The 12,921-nt window shown below is 41.9% G+C and overlaps 1 protein-coding gene across 1 annotated transcript in view; it reads right to left on the bottom strand.

Annotated features, from left to right (window-relative positions):
* PTPN14 (protein tyrosine phosphatase, non-receptor type 14) overlaps nt 1-7,851 on the bottom strand; it is a 145,673-nt gene extending 137,822 nt beyond the window's left edge. The window contains exons 1-2 of the mRNA XM_014538761.1: nt 7,725-7,851; nt 4,211-4,305 (exon numbers count right to left, since the gene is read on the bottom strand). The gene's annotated coding sequence lies outside the window, so the exon portion shown is untranslated. The remainder of the gene's footprint in view (nt 1-4,210; nt 4,306-7,724) is intronic.
* Between the last annotated feature and the right edge of the window lie 5,070 nt (nt 7,852-12,921).

Genomic DNA, 12,921 nt, shown 5'->3' with positions numbered 1-12,921 from the left:
ATGAGTTCAACCAGGAGTGACGAGTCCCAACCGAGCAATTTTACCAAGAAGCCTAATTGTCAAGGGGACTCCGCTCATTCTCAACCCAATGGACTCCTGTCTGGGCAAATCAGTTTAGTCCTCAAAAATTCTGAATACAGGGAACTGAGCCATCCTACCCGCTGGAATAAAGCGAGGCTAGCCTATGGCATGCATTGCTGGTCCGGCTGCCTATTCAGGGTGTCTTTAAACAGTAATTACATGTTTAACTCTTTTTTATTTTTAGCATTCCTTTTCATTAACCAAAAAAATCCTATCAGTATAACAATATTTCCTTCCAGCAGGTGCATCCAGGGTTCCAAATAGTCACACAGTTAAAAAACAGACTGGATTTCATAGGAGCACAGACACGCATGCTGAGGAACACCTCGCCAAACACAACCAATCAGGTAAAAGAATCTAAAAAGCAGTTGGGGAAAGTAGTTAAGCCAAGTTTACAGTTTGTCAGCCAAATGCAGTCTGGTGGTTTTTAAAACTTGTTCTCTTCATAGCTCCCTGCCCGCCCCCACCCCCCCCCTCCAAGAATGAGGGGTCCTAATCTCTACATTATGGATACCTGATCACAAGCAAAGTATGTGTTGGCGAGACCAAGGTCATGAAAGAAGCAAAGGAGAGAAGATGATGGGTCACTTACAAGATGGCTACCCCCAAAAGGCACTTGTATCTGACAGCTGAGCACACCAGAAAAACAGATGCGTCCCTGGGGGACCTGCAGACCTGCAGCAAGAAGCATGACGGGAGTGAACAGCTTTACCACTGCCCTCCTATAAACAGCCTCGAACAACTCAGGGACGTCAACAAACACATACTAATTACAATATCACAAACAATGGGTCATAAGAACCACAAGCCTGTCCTAGATCCAAAAAGCTACTGGTTACATTTAAGAGTCGATGTTAGTGAAAGAGTCAGATGGACACAGGTTACAATAGTCTAGTAGTCCTAGACCTTCTTAGGTCAACAACGATAATGTTCTGCCAGACAATGACCCAGCAGGTTAAGCTCTGTGTCTTATTCCATATGGTACTTGGAATAAGTGCTGTAACAAAATACCACAGACTGGGTAGTTTATAAACAGCATAAATGTATTGCTTACAGTTCTGGTGCCTGGAAGTCCAAGAGCAGGATTCCAACACGAGTGAGGACCCTTTTCTGGGTCGCAGACTTCTAGTTATGCCCTCGCATAGAAGACGGGGCTAGGGAGTTCTGCAGGGCTAGGGTCTCTTTTATAAGAGCACTAATCCCATTCCCAAAGGCTCCACCCTCATGACCTAATCACCTCCCAAATCTCACACACACACACCCCTCCTAATACCCTCACCTTCGAGGATTAGGATCTCAACATCTGAATTTGGGGTGGGACACATTCAGACCACAACACCACAAAAGTGATTTCACAGGCAGGCCAACTTACAGGCCAGGAAGAAAAAAATGGAAAAGAAATGAGAAAGTCCAGGGGAGCAGACCAGGTAACACTATCTGATTTGGGGCAACACTGGACAAGGTCCCACATTTGGGACCATCCACCCCAGACCTACACCCTTGCCTCAATTCCCCCAACATACAGAAATCAGTGAAGTGAAACACACCACAGGGATAGGCACTTCTTTTGTCTTTAAACTATTAGCAATTCAAGAAACATTTACAACGCACATGACAACCTTTGAGAGAGTTCAGTAATAATCTTCTCTTTATAAATTAATCCTAGATATGTAACAACTGAATATGAACAAGCATCGTCTTTAATGCACTGCATTCTAAAAGCTCCTGTTCCGAACTTACTTGGTTTCTTCTATATTCACATAAAGCATCCTCATTCTCACTTACTTTGAGCCTCAGAATCCAGTTTTCCCCAACTTCATAAACAATGGGTCCTCATGGTCAAAAAAAATCTGCAACAAATTCTAAGAACACTTATACAAAATGATGTTTAAAGTGAAATAAGATACCACTTCAGGAACAAAAATCTAAAGACTTTCATGGCAAATCAATCCAAATTCATAATTCCTCAACACTAATAGGAGTCTTAATAGTCATACTGTGAATATTCTAAACACACCTCTTCACATTCTGCCATCGGCAACTACTGTTCAGATAAACTCTGGTTCACACACTGATGTCTGGTTCATGCATCGACTTGCTTCTCACACACTTGGACTTGCTTCCCACTGAGCTGTAATATTTCTTACAAGCTCTACCAGTCTGTTTCACAAAACACAGAGTGGATTTCTCAGTTCCGAGGATTTCTGACATTCCTCCGCTAAGTGAGGTGGGAGGCATTTGCACTCCAATGGTACTTGCAAAATCCAACTGTCATTCCCAAAGGCCAACACCACTTCCCCTCCCAACACACACACACACACACACACACACACACCCCACTCCACCCCATTCTGCCCAAAGACAACCGCAGCAGCAGGCTACGGTTTGTAAAGTAAACCCACGAGAGGATACAGTTGGTAATAAAAAGTTTTAGTTTACAGTTGGAGGGGGAAAACTGGAGGAAAGACTGGTTCTTAAGTTTCAGTTGATCTTTTCTGCTATATAAACCATATGGCCATAGGTGAACCTGAAAACCATGAAATTAAAGCCATTAAATGTTAGGCAAGAGGACAATAAATAAATCCCCTTTCCTAAGACTTGAAAATAGGCAACAAAATCCAGCAATCTGAATGGGTTCAGTCACTGATCCAGGTCCATAGTAATAATTACTATGATTTGATTCAGATAAAAGTTATAAAACCTCACATCAAGCTTTGTTTTTACTTTTTTCACTGTTTTGTTTTAAAGTCGGGATTAAAGATCTATTTAGGAAACCGCATACTGAGAAAAATATGGGCCAAGGGAACAAAGAAAGGGTAAAAATGAATCATTTTATAAGGGCTTTCAGAAACAACAAAAGAAAATTTATAGGTGGCCCTTGTTTTATTCACTAATGGACGAATAACAATATAATTTGTTCTGATAGTTTTCATTTTAAAATACCATCATTACTAATGACAGAAATTAAGCTGTAAACAATGATGAAACTAACAAAATGAAAGTGGCTTGTTCTGATAGTTTTCATTTTAAAATACCATCATTACAAATGACAGAAATTAAGCTGTAAACAACGATGAAACTAACAAAAAATGAAAGTGGCAAAACCCAGCACCAGGAGGATATGCGGAAGGCTGTATACTTAAATATTAATGATGGTACTATAAACCGATAGTCTTTGGAGAGAGCAATCTGGCCATGTGTAATAAGATCCACAAACAATTCATGCCCTTTGACCCAGAAAGCCAACTTTGGAAACCGTATCCCCAGAAATACTCTCCACGTAAATACATGTAATTTGTTCAACGTTTAGAGCAATGCTACTTACACGTGTTAAAATTAGCAGCAATCCAAATACCAAACCAGAAGGGAAGAGTTAAGTCAAGGATGGCATAAAAGATGGGGTAATCCCAACCCTTCCTGTCATATGTCCCATCCACGTCCCTGTGACTGGCCTGGGAATCCTATGGGGTGAGTGTAGGTCCCCGACTCAGTGATTTCTGGCTTGGCCAGGTGCTGCACTTTGGCCAATGAGATGTGAGCAGACAGCATACTTGCCACCTTCATGAATGTGGCTTTAAATGAGATTGCACGCTTCTCACTACGTTCCTGCCGTCGGCCATCAGAACATCAAGACCCAGGTAGGGCTGCCCTTTAGCCTGGGTTCCCAAAGGAGAAGACATGTGGAGCTAAACCGAGTCCAGTCGAGCCACTAAGAGCTACGGCCCATCCACAGAAGTGCATAACATAGACAAAGAATAAATGTTTATTGTTGTAAGCTACTAAGATATGGGAACTTTTTGTGTGTCCAAAGCAAAAACTAATACAATAGTTATCAAAATACATCAAGTAATAGAGTAGCTGATATAAGAAAACGTATGGAAAAATGGGCAGATAGCAGTGACATATATATAAAATGAAGCAAGCAATTAACTTAGAATGATGTGATAATTTATAATTATTTCTTTTTGCCAATGAAGTATTTACTCACATGTATCTTTAATCCCAACTAAAATGCTACCTTTTTATAAATGTTTCAATTATTCTATGCATATCATATTCATAACTGGAATAATTCTACCCAATACACTTTTTTCTGCTCTAAATGATGTAAGGATTAGCAAACACTTACGCCAAAAGTGAACCTAGTTCGAGTGCCGGTATTCAGCCTCTGAATGTATGAATTTATGGCTCATCAATTCTCTTGGCAAATTATAAGGGAAGAATCTGTAAAAAAAAAACAAAAGCAAGAGTTATTTGCTGCAATAATCGACTTCCTAGTCACCAAAGCAAGATCTGACAAAGTATCAGCTACCTGAAAATAAAGTTGTTACTTTTGAATTTATCTTTATGACTTATGCTTAAAATTCTTTTGCATTTGTCTGATTCAAGAATAATAAAAATATTCATCATAATAAGCTACCTCACTCATGGAAATTTATCCTAAAATAAAATCAACAACTATTTTTTTAAATATATTTTATTGATTTTTTTACAGAGAGAAAGGGAGAGGGATAGAGTTAGAAACATCGATGAGAGAAACTTCGATCAGCTGCCTCCTGCACACTCCCCACTGGGGATGTGCCCGCAACCAAGGTACATGCCCTTGACCAGAATCAAACCTGGGACCCTTGAGTCCGCAGGCCAGCATTCTATCCACTGAGCCAAACTGGTTAGGGCAAATCAACAACTATTAATGGGAAGATTCTCATTATCATCTATGGGATAGCAAGAAATGCAAAGGTATGTATTTTCAATAATAAAAAAATAACAAAGGGATTTATACACTATCAGTTATATGCAAATATACTAAAATATTATTATTAAGAAAATAAGTATGAAAAACATGCCCATATGTGAAGTATATGAAACTACAATCACGAAAATGCCTCCATACAAACAAAGATTTTAAAATATGGAAAAAATGTAAATAGCTAGAAACAGATTTGTGGGTAGACTTCCATCAGTTTTTTAAAAGTACTGTTGAGTATACTGAGGGGAGAGAATGATCTAATGCTTGCATTAACAAAATCTGAACTTGCCATGAAATACATCAAGAAAGCAACCTGTGCCCTGGGCGGTGTTGCTCAGCGGTTGCACTGGCCTGAGCACCGAAGGATCACAGGTTCAATTCCAGCCACGGGCACATACCTGGGTTGCAGGTTTGTTCCCCAGTGTTGGTCAGGGCACTTGCAGGAGGCAACCGATCGATGTGACTCTGACATCAATGTTTTCCTCTCTCTTCTTCCTTCCCTTCCACTCTCTGAAGTCAATGGAAAAAAATATCTTCAGGTGAAGATTTAAAAAAAAAAAAAATCCATGGAAAAAAGATCCTCAGATGAGGATTAACAACAACCAAAAAAAAGCAACCTGAAGTGCACCTAACGTCTCTAAAATCAATGTCTGATAAGTATCTATCTAATTTAAAAGCAATTTAGGATTAGTAAATGAAGTATATCAAACATAATTTCCTCATTTTTTTCTTTCCTCATATATAGTCAATGTTCTTTTAAATTAAACTTGTTGGGGGTAACATTGGTTAACAATTACGTAAGTTTCAAGTGTACAATTCTGTAACACATCATCTGTATAACTGCAATTTCATCATTTTTTGATAATTTGAGATCATTCTTAGGAACATCAATTATTGTACTATATTCCCTAATTCAAAGATGGTATGTGCAGTGCTGGGGAGAAGAATACACACCCTTCACAGACACCGCATGAATGAAAGGACTGCTAGTGAGTGGTCCCAGGTCTGCTCTCTCTTTCACCTTTGAGAGGCAGTGATGCCCAGACCTGATTTGGCTCCATCGCTGACTAGGGTTTGCATGCCAATGGTGTTACATAGTAAACTAGTATTTACTAGTTGTAGGATCTGAGATGCGCCTGCCTCGGCCTTCCTAAGCCTTCATTTTCTCATCTATAGAATAAGCCTACCAAAGTGCTTACTTCACAGGGTTGTTGCAAGGATCAAAAAGCTAATCCACTTAAAGTGCTTGACAAAGTACTTGCACATGGGAAGTAGTAAGTACATGCCCGCTAATATTAGTCTCTCTCTGCTGGTCACCTAAGGTGACATCATCAAGCTTGCTTCTCACCATCACCAATAACACTTTCTAACTGCCTCTCTATCCCTGTCCCCGCAGCCCTAGGAGGCATCACTCAGCGACCAGAGCTCCCAGGAATAGTTGGATAACCGTCTATAACAGTGTTGTCCAAGAAAAGTACAATGGGGACCACAAGTGCAAACCACAGCAGTAATGCTAAATTTTCCAGGAATCAAATTTAAAAAGCAAAACAGAACGGAAGCAATTAATTTTAATGATAGATTTTATTTAACTTGATATATCCAAAACGTTATCCCAACACGTCATCGATCCAAACAATTACAATGAGATATTTTACATTCTTTTTTTGTCCTAAGTCTGTGAAGTCTGGCGTGTGTTTGATGCTTACAGCATATCTCAACCCAAACTAGTCACATTTCTAATGCCAAATGGTCATGTGGCCGGTAGGTACATTATCAGTTTATTCTTCTAAAGGTTATGACCACAGAAACACAACCCCACCTTCAAAAACATCAAAACACATTTATTAAACAAACCGATGGCTGGATGAAAGGAAAAATAAAAATAAAAAGAAAGGGGGAAAGAACAGATGTGCCTGGGCCTAGTGTCATGATCCACAACTTGAGCTGTGGGGTCAGAGCTCGATATAAATACACTTAATACAGACCATCGGATCCCACTTCCTCCATTTACTACCTGCTAGACTTCAGTGAATTACCTCTTTAACATTTATATTTCTCAAGAATAAAACTACAGATAAAAATAACATCGCTTTCCTAGGACTGCTGGGAGTATACACGGTTGTAGAGGAAAAAAGGTTTCCAGACAAGAAGCTCTGCTTTGTCAAAGGTCAGAAATGGGGATGGGGGAAATTGACGAAGGAAATACTGAGCCGATTTGCCTGGGAAAATGAAGAAGCTGGAGAAAAAACTGTTCGTGCTGCCGTCATGATGCCTTTGTTAAATGCCCAGTTACACAAAACAACATCCACGGTGGCAGCTATTTTTAAAAAAATCATTGCAATGGCATTTCTCAAGCCCTCCATGACTTATACCTCCTTGCTCTGCCTGCTTTCTTCTTGGCAGTATTACCAGTGAGGGGGGAGGAGGGCTGATGGCCAGGACTTGGAGAACCAAGGTTTTTCCGTCCTGTATATATTAACCACAGCGTCTGGCCTCAATAAGACAGGCTACTGAATATAGCTGGATCTTTCTTTGAAGGATGAAGTTCCTGTAGTGCCTCAAATTTAATCTGGACATTATTCTTCACTGTATTATAAATACATGAGGTTGGACTAAGTGTTTACTGTCCCTAACACTTTCCCTGAAAATTGGCTTTGTGAATTTTAAGCTTACTCTTGTTCTGTGCTACCCTCCCCCAAAGAGGTCCAATTAATAAAAATAATTTTAAAAAGTTAGCCTGATATACTAATGAAGACTTTAAATGTTTAAAGTCTCTAATACAGGAACCTTCTAAACCAAGCTTTTTCTAGAAAGTGTCTATATGCTGTGAGTGTCCCTTGAGATTATATGTGTTCCATAAAAGCAAATTAAAACAAATAAAAGAGGTCCTTACTAAAATGAATTCGGTTTTCACATGCTTTGGTTCACTGCAAGATTCCTTGGAGTCTGTAATACGCTCACATACTAGTACACAGATTTCAAATTGCTGTGCTCACCATTTTATCAGTCTACAAATGAAAAAAAATAATAATAACGCAAATCGAGAATCCAGTGACAGGGAAACCGCCCTGATAATCCCATGGAAACGAGACATCTTTACGCACCTTTGCTCTGTGCACCTGGCCTGGTGCGAGGTGCACTGTGCATTTCTCCTTTTACCATCCCTAGTACCAACTTTGAATACATATACAGTAATTTACCTATCAGAACCCTCCAAATGAAGACAATCTATTATAGAGGGAGGAAGAAGGGAGAAGAAGTAGGGAAGAAGGAAGGAAGGCGGCAATTTCCTTAAATAACTTGGTATCACTTCATATTCACGGGGAAAGCTAAAACACCTAAAGGCGTTCACAAGGATGAAGGGACACGGAACACACACTTGTACCTAACCTGCTGCTTGGAAACTAAGCCTCGTTTTGAAAACCACCGAAACAGCTGCTCAGCAGAAGCACGGCACAAACCATCCTTTCTAGCCTTTATTTTTAGATGCCTCTTAAGTAAACAGTAATTTTCTAAAGAATATCATTAAAACGGGTAGGTGTCATTTCGTTATTTTGGAGTTTTCATTCTTTTCGCATCAGTCACACTCTTCCCCCCTCCCCCCCCCATAAACCTCATAATTATATAATAGCCCATAACAAATCCTTGACTTTAGAATAAAAGAATTTATGCGCTCTTTTTAACATGAACAGGTTTTTTTAAAGCACAATCACCCAGAATGTTAGTTAGTATAACCCACACATTTAAACACAGGGACTCTAAAAGTCAGCCCGGTTTGTCAAATGACAAACCGGAGACTTGTGTGTGTCTTAAAAAAAAGCGCGTGCCTTCCTCGTCTACAGCACATCTGACAACGTGCATAACGAAAAATACACTTAATAGAGGCCATCGGATTCCACCGGCAGAAGCAAACGCTAACTGTCTGCTGGAGTCTTTAACGAAACCTAACTGCTGGCTTGAGCTGCCACCACTGACCCTGGTCACAGACTAGTACACCCTTCATAAGCCTAATGCAGCAGAATCCCCCTTCATTACAGTTATTATAGCTCTGGGGTGGGACACGTCTGCCACATAAATAAACTCTGCCGCTCGGCTAAATGGATGTGCTGCCTCTCCATCCCTCTCCATCCCTCTCCATCCCGGAGCAAGCAGCGCTGATGGCAGAAGCCACCCTTAAAGTGGTACCACTTCAGGCCCAGATCTACCTCCACACCTGGACTCACACACACCCTCGGACAGCGCTCCAGAAACCACCCACACACGCCATGGTGATGGCGTGGGGAAGGGGGGCTAAACAACAAAACAACACCCCCAGCGCCAAACCATCGCCACCACCATACGGGAGAGGTGGAAGAAATAATTTCTAAAACAAATCATGGGTTTGAATTAGAAACTCCGTGTGTGAATCCATTCCATGTACAGTCTACATTTCAGATATTGAGATATTTATTCCCTTCAATTTGAGTTGAAGTTCTTTTGGACACACCTTAAAAAAATGACTTGAGCCCGACTGGTGTGGCTCAGTGGTTGAGCCTTAATCCAGGAACCAAGAGTCACAGTTCAATTCCCGGTCAGGGCGCATGCCCGGACTGCAGGCTCAATCTTAAGTAGGGGGCATGGAGGAGGCAGCCGATCAATGAAGTTTCTTGTGAATGTTTCTATCTCTCCATCCCTCTCCCTTCCTCTCTCTCTAAAAATCAATTTAAAAAATCATATTTTTTTATAAAAATGATTTGAGCCCTGGCCAGATAGCTCAGTTGGTTAGAGCATCACCCCTATACGTCAAGGTTGCCAATTTGATCCCTGGTCAGTGCACATATACGAATCAGCCAATGAATGCATAAATAAGTGAAACAAATTCTCTCTCTCTCTCTCTCTCTCTCTCAAATCAACCATTAAATATTTTTAAATTACTTGAATTAAAAACATTAATCTTACATTTACTACTCAACAATCCCCACTTATTGAGCATCTACCTGGCAGCAGGTGCCAAGAACTCAAAGGTAAATAAATCATAAAACAGTTCCTGGAAGAGTTTACAACTTTAGGGAGACAGATGAACAAACAATACTAATCCAATGTGAAGTATTATCAGGGTAAAGAATGCAAAGTACCAATACGGAGACAGATCAGGTGGCAATGACCTCTCCCTAATGGTAAAAAGGTCAGACAAAAATATCGAAGAAGACATAAAAATCATACCAGACATTAAAGGACAAAAGAGGAGATTATATGAGTAGACGTGAAAGAGAATTCAAGGGAAAAGGAACAGTGACAGCATGAGTCAAAACCTCAGGTTTCAACCATGGGAAATGTTTGGAGCAGGGTGACAGGGAGCTAGGAGAGACCAGCCGAGGCTAGAAGTTCGGTTAGGTGGGAACAGGGGCTGTGCGTGCAGAGTCCTGAATGCTCTGCTGGGGAGCCTGCATTTAACCGTGGGCAATGTGTTGTGTTCCTAAAATGAAAGAGTTTCGACCTTTCAGAGACTTAGGGGAGAATATAGTAAACACCCATGTCCCCACCACCCAGCTTAGGAAATAAAATACCGCATCTCCATCTTTACCTCCTCTACTCCTCACCCCCTATATCTGGTGTTTATCCATCTGACAATTCTTTATAGCTTTTACTATATGCATCTCTCAATAATATAAAGTAGCTCAGTGGTTGAGTGTCAACCTATGAACCAGGAGGTTACGATGATTCCCAGTCAGGGCACATGCCCAGGTTTCAGGCTGAATCCCCAGTAGGGGCGTGCAGGAGGCAGCCGATCAATGATTTTCTGATCATTGACATTTATAACTCTCTCTCTCTCCCTCTCCTTTCCTCTCTCTGAAAAATAAAAATAAAAATTTAAATTTAAAAAAGCTTCCTTTAAAAAAAATAATAATAATATAAAGTAGCAGTAAAGATTTCAAACAGGGGAGTGAAAATATCAGACTGTTTAAAACAAGAGTCTGTAGTGTAGAGGGTGGTCTGGTGTCCACACTGGCAGCCCTGGGACAGGAGGGAGCAGTGTGACAGGTGACAAAAAAGATAAAAGATGTTGAGATAGCTGGCTTCACTGAAGGAGTGGCATAAAAAAGGAAGAAAAGACAGCCTCGGAGGCATTCCTGGGGCAAGAAGGAGACAGACCGGAATGAACAGCTACAGGTGACCCGCAGCAAAAAGGGACAGTCTAGGAGGGAGGCAGGTGGCAGCTCCAGGTGGCTGCAGGCTAACGCGGAGGCATTCCTGGGGCAAGAAGGAGATAGACCGGAATGAACAGCTACAGGTGACCCGCAGCAGAAAAGGGACAGTCTAGGAGGGAGGCAGGTGGCAGCTCCGGTGGCTGACAGGCTAACGAGAGGCCTGCGGCAGGTTAACCAGGACACCGAGGACAGAGAGAGAAATGCCAAGAGCACAGTGGCAGAAGGGCCTGGCCATGGAGCGAGATCGAAAAGGGACAGTCTAGGAGGGAGGCAGGTGGCAGCTCCAGGTGGCTGACAGGCTAACGAGAGGCCTGAGGCAGGTTAACCAGGACACTGAGCACGGAGAGTGAAATGCCAAGAGCACCGTGGCAGAAGGGCCTGGCCATGGAGCGAGATCAGGGAAGGCACCCAGAGAGGTGGCATTGACAGTGGGCCTCCGGGGACACTCTGCAGGGCAATGCGGAGTGTTAGGACCCCTGGGCGAGGAAAGAGCATAAGCAGAGGTGGGAAATGATCGGGTCTGTTCAGGAAACAGCTGCAGCTTGGCAGAGCCTGGGGAATCGTGGGACATAAATCTGTGGAGAACCTTACCTATCAAGTTGAAGTGTGTATAATGTGCACACGTGATTCACACCAAAGTCACTTTCATGACCAGGAAATCCGCCCTCGTGCCTTTTACTTGAGAACTACAAAACGGGGAGAGCCCATCTTGTGATCTGGGGGAAACATGAATGATATCCGTGCTGCTTGTTATGGTTCTGGATGGTGAAGAGCAGGTAGGCAAGTCTGCGGGGACAGTGTCATGAAGGGTCTCTGTCTGTCTGTCTCTCTCTCTCTCTCTCTCTCTCTCTCTCTCCAATTCAAACACTGGTCACTCAGAGTTCGAATACTGAGTATTTCTGCAAAACACAATTTGTTTCATGCCTCAACCCCAAATGTTCCTACTTACGAATTCTTCTATGATAGTCACACTCCCTAGACCTGCAAGCTTTCCCAGGTTTGAAAAGTCAGGGAGGAAACGATCACATCTTTGAAAGTATCCAAGTAAAGCAGAACAACATTAAGAACCTGAGTACCAGCTTAGGGATGTGACTCATCTCCTCAAGGGAACAAATAAGATATGTACAGTAAATAGCAATGATATCTGTTTAGGTTTTAAAAGTCAATATAGTCTGCCAGAACCGGTTTGGCTCAGTGAATAGAGCATCGGCCTGCGGACTCAAGGGTCCCGGGTTCGATTCTGGTCAAGGGCATGTACCTTGGTTGCGGGCACATCCCCAGTGGGGGGCGTGCAGGAGGCAGCTGATCAATGTTTCTCTCTCACCGATGTTTCTGGCTCTCTATCCCTCTCCCTTCCTCTCTGTAAAAAATCAATAAAATATAAGAAAAAAAAATAAAAATCAATATAGTCATGAACATGATGTAATCTTCAGAGAGCACCTCCTGTAACAGAATCAGTAAGAAATACCAAACCAGGCTGGGCTCTAGACCCTCAGGACAGCGTTTCAGAAATACATTCATCCATTGATCTATAAACACTTTTTAAAAAATCAACTCCATTTCACTCTCTGCAAGATAGCGGTAATAATAGTACTTTCTTCGCAGGGTTGTTGAAAGATTTAATAAAATCACCTAACGTGCTGGGAACACTGGGATAGAGTGAGCATCAGTAACCTTAAGACATGGCTACTGCTAACCAACCTCCATCCAGCTAGGGTGGAGATTCTGATTCTGAACCAAGTGAAACACGGCTGCTGTAGAGACACTTATAAGTTACTTAACAAAGGAGACAGGGAGCCCTAGCTGGTTTGGCTCAATGGATAGAGTGTCAGCCTGCGGACTGCAGGGTCCCAGGTTCGATTCCAGCAAGGGCACATGCCTGGGTTGTGGGCTTGATCCCCA

This window comes from Myotis brandtii, unplaced genomic scaffold (genome assembly GCF_000412655.1).
Source record: "Myotis brandtii unplaced genomic scaffold, ASM41265v1 scaffold197, whole genome shotgun sequence".
NCBI classification, from domain to species: domain Eukaryota; kingdom Metazoa; phylum Chordata; class Mammalia; order Chiroptera; family Vespertilionidae; genus Myotis; species Myotis brandtii.
This window is presented reverse-complemented; position numbering and strand designations above follow the sequence as displayed.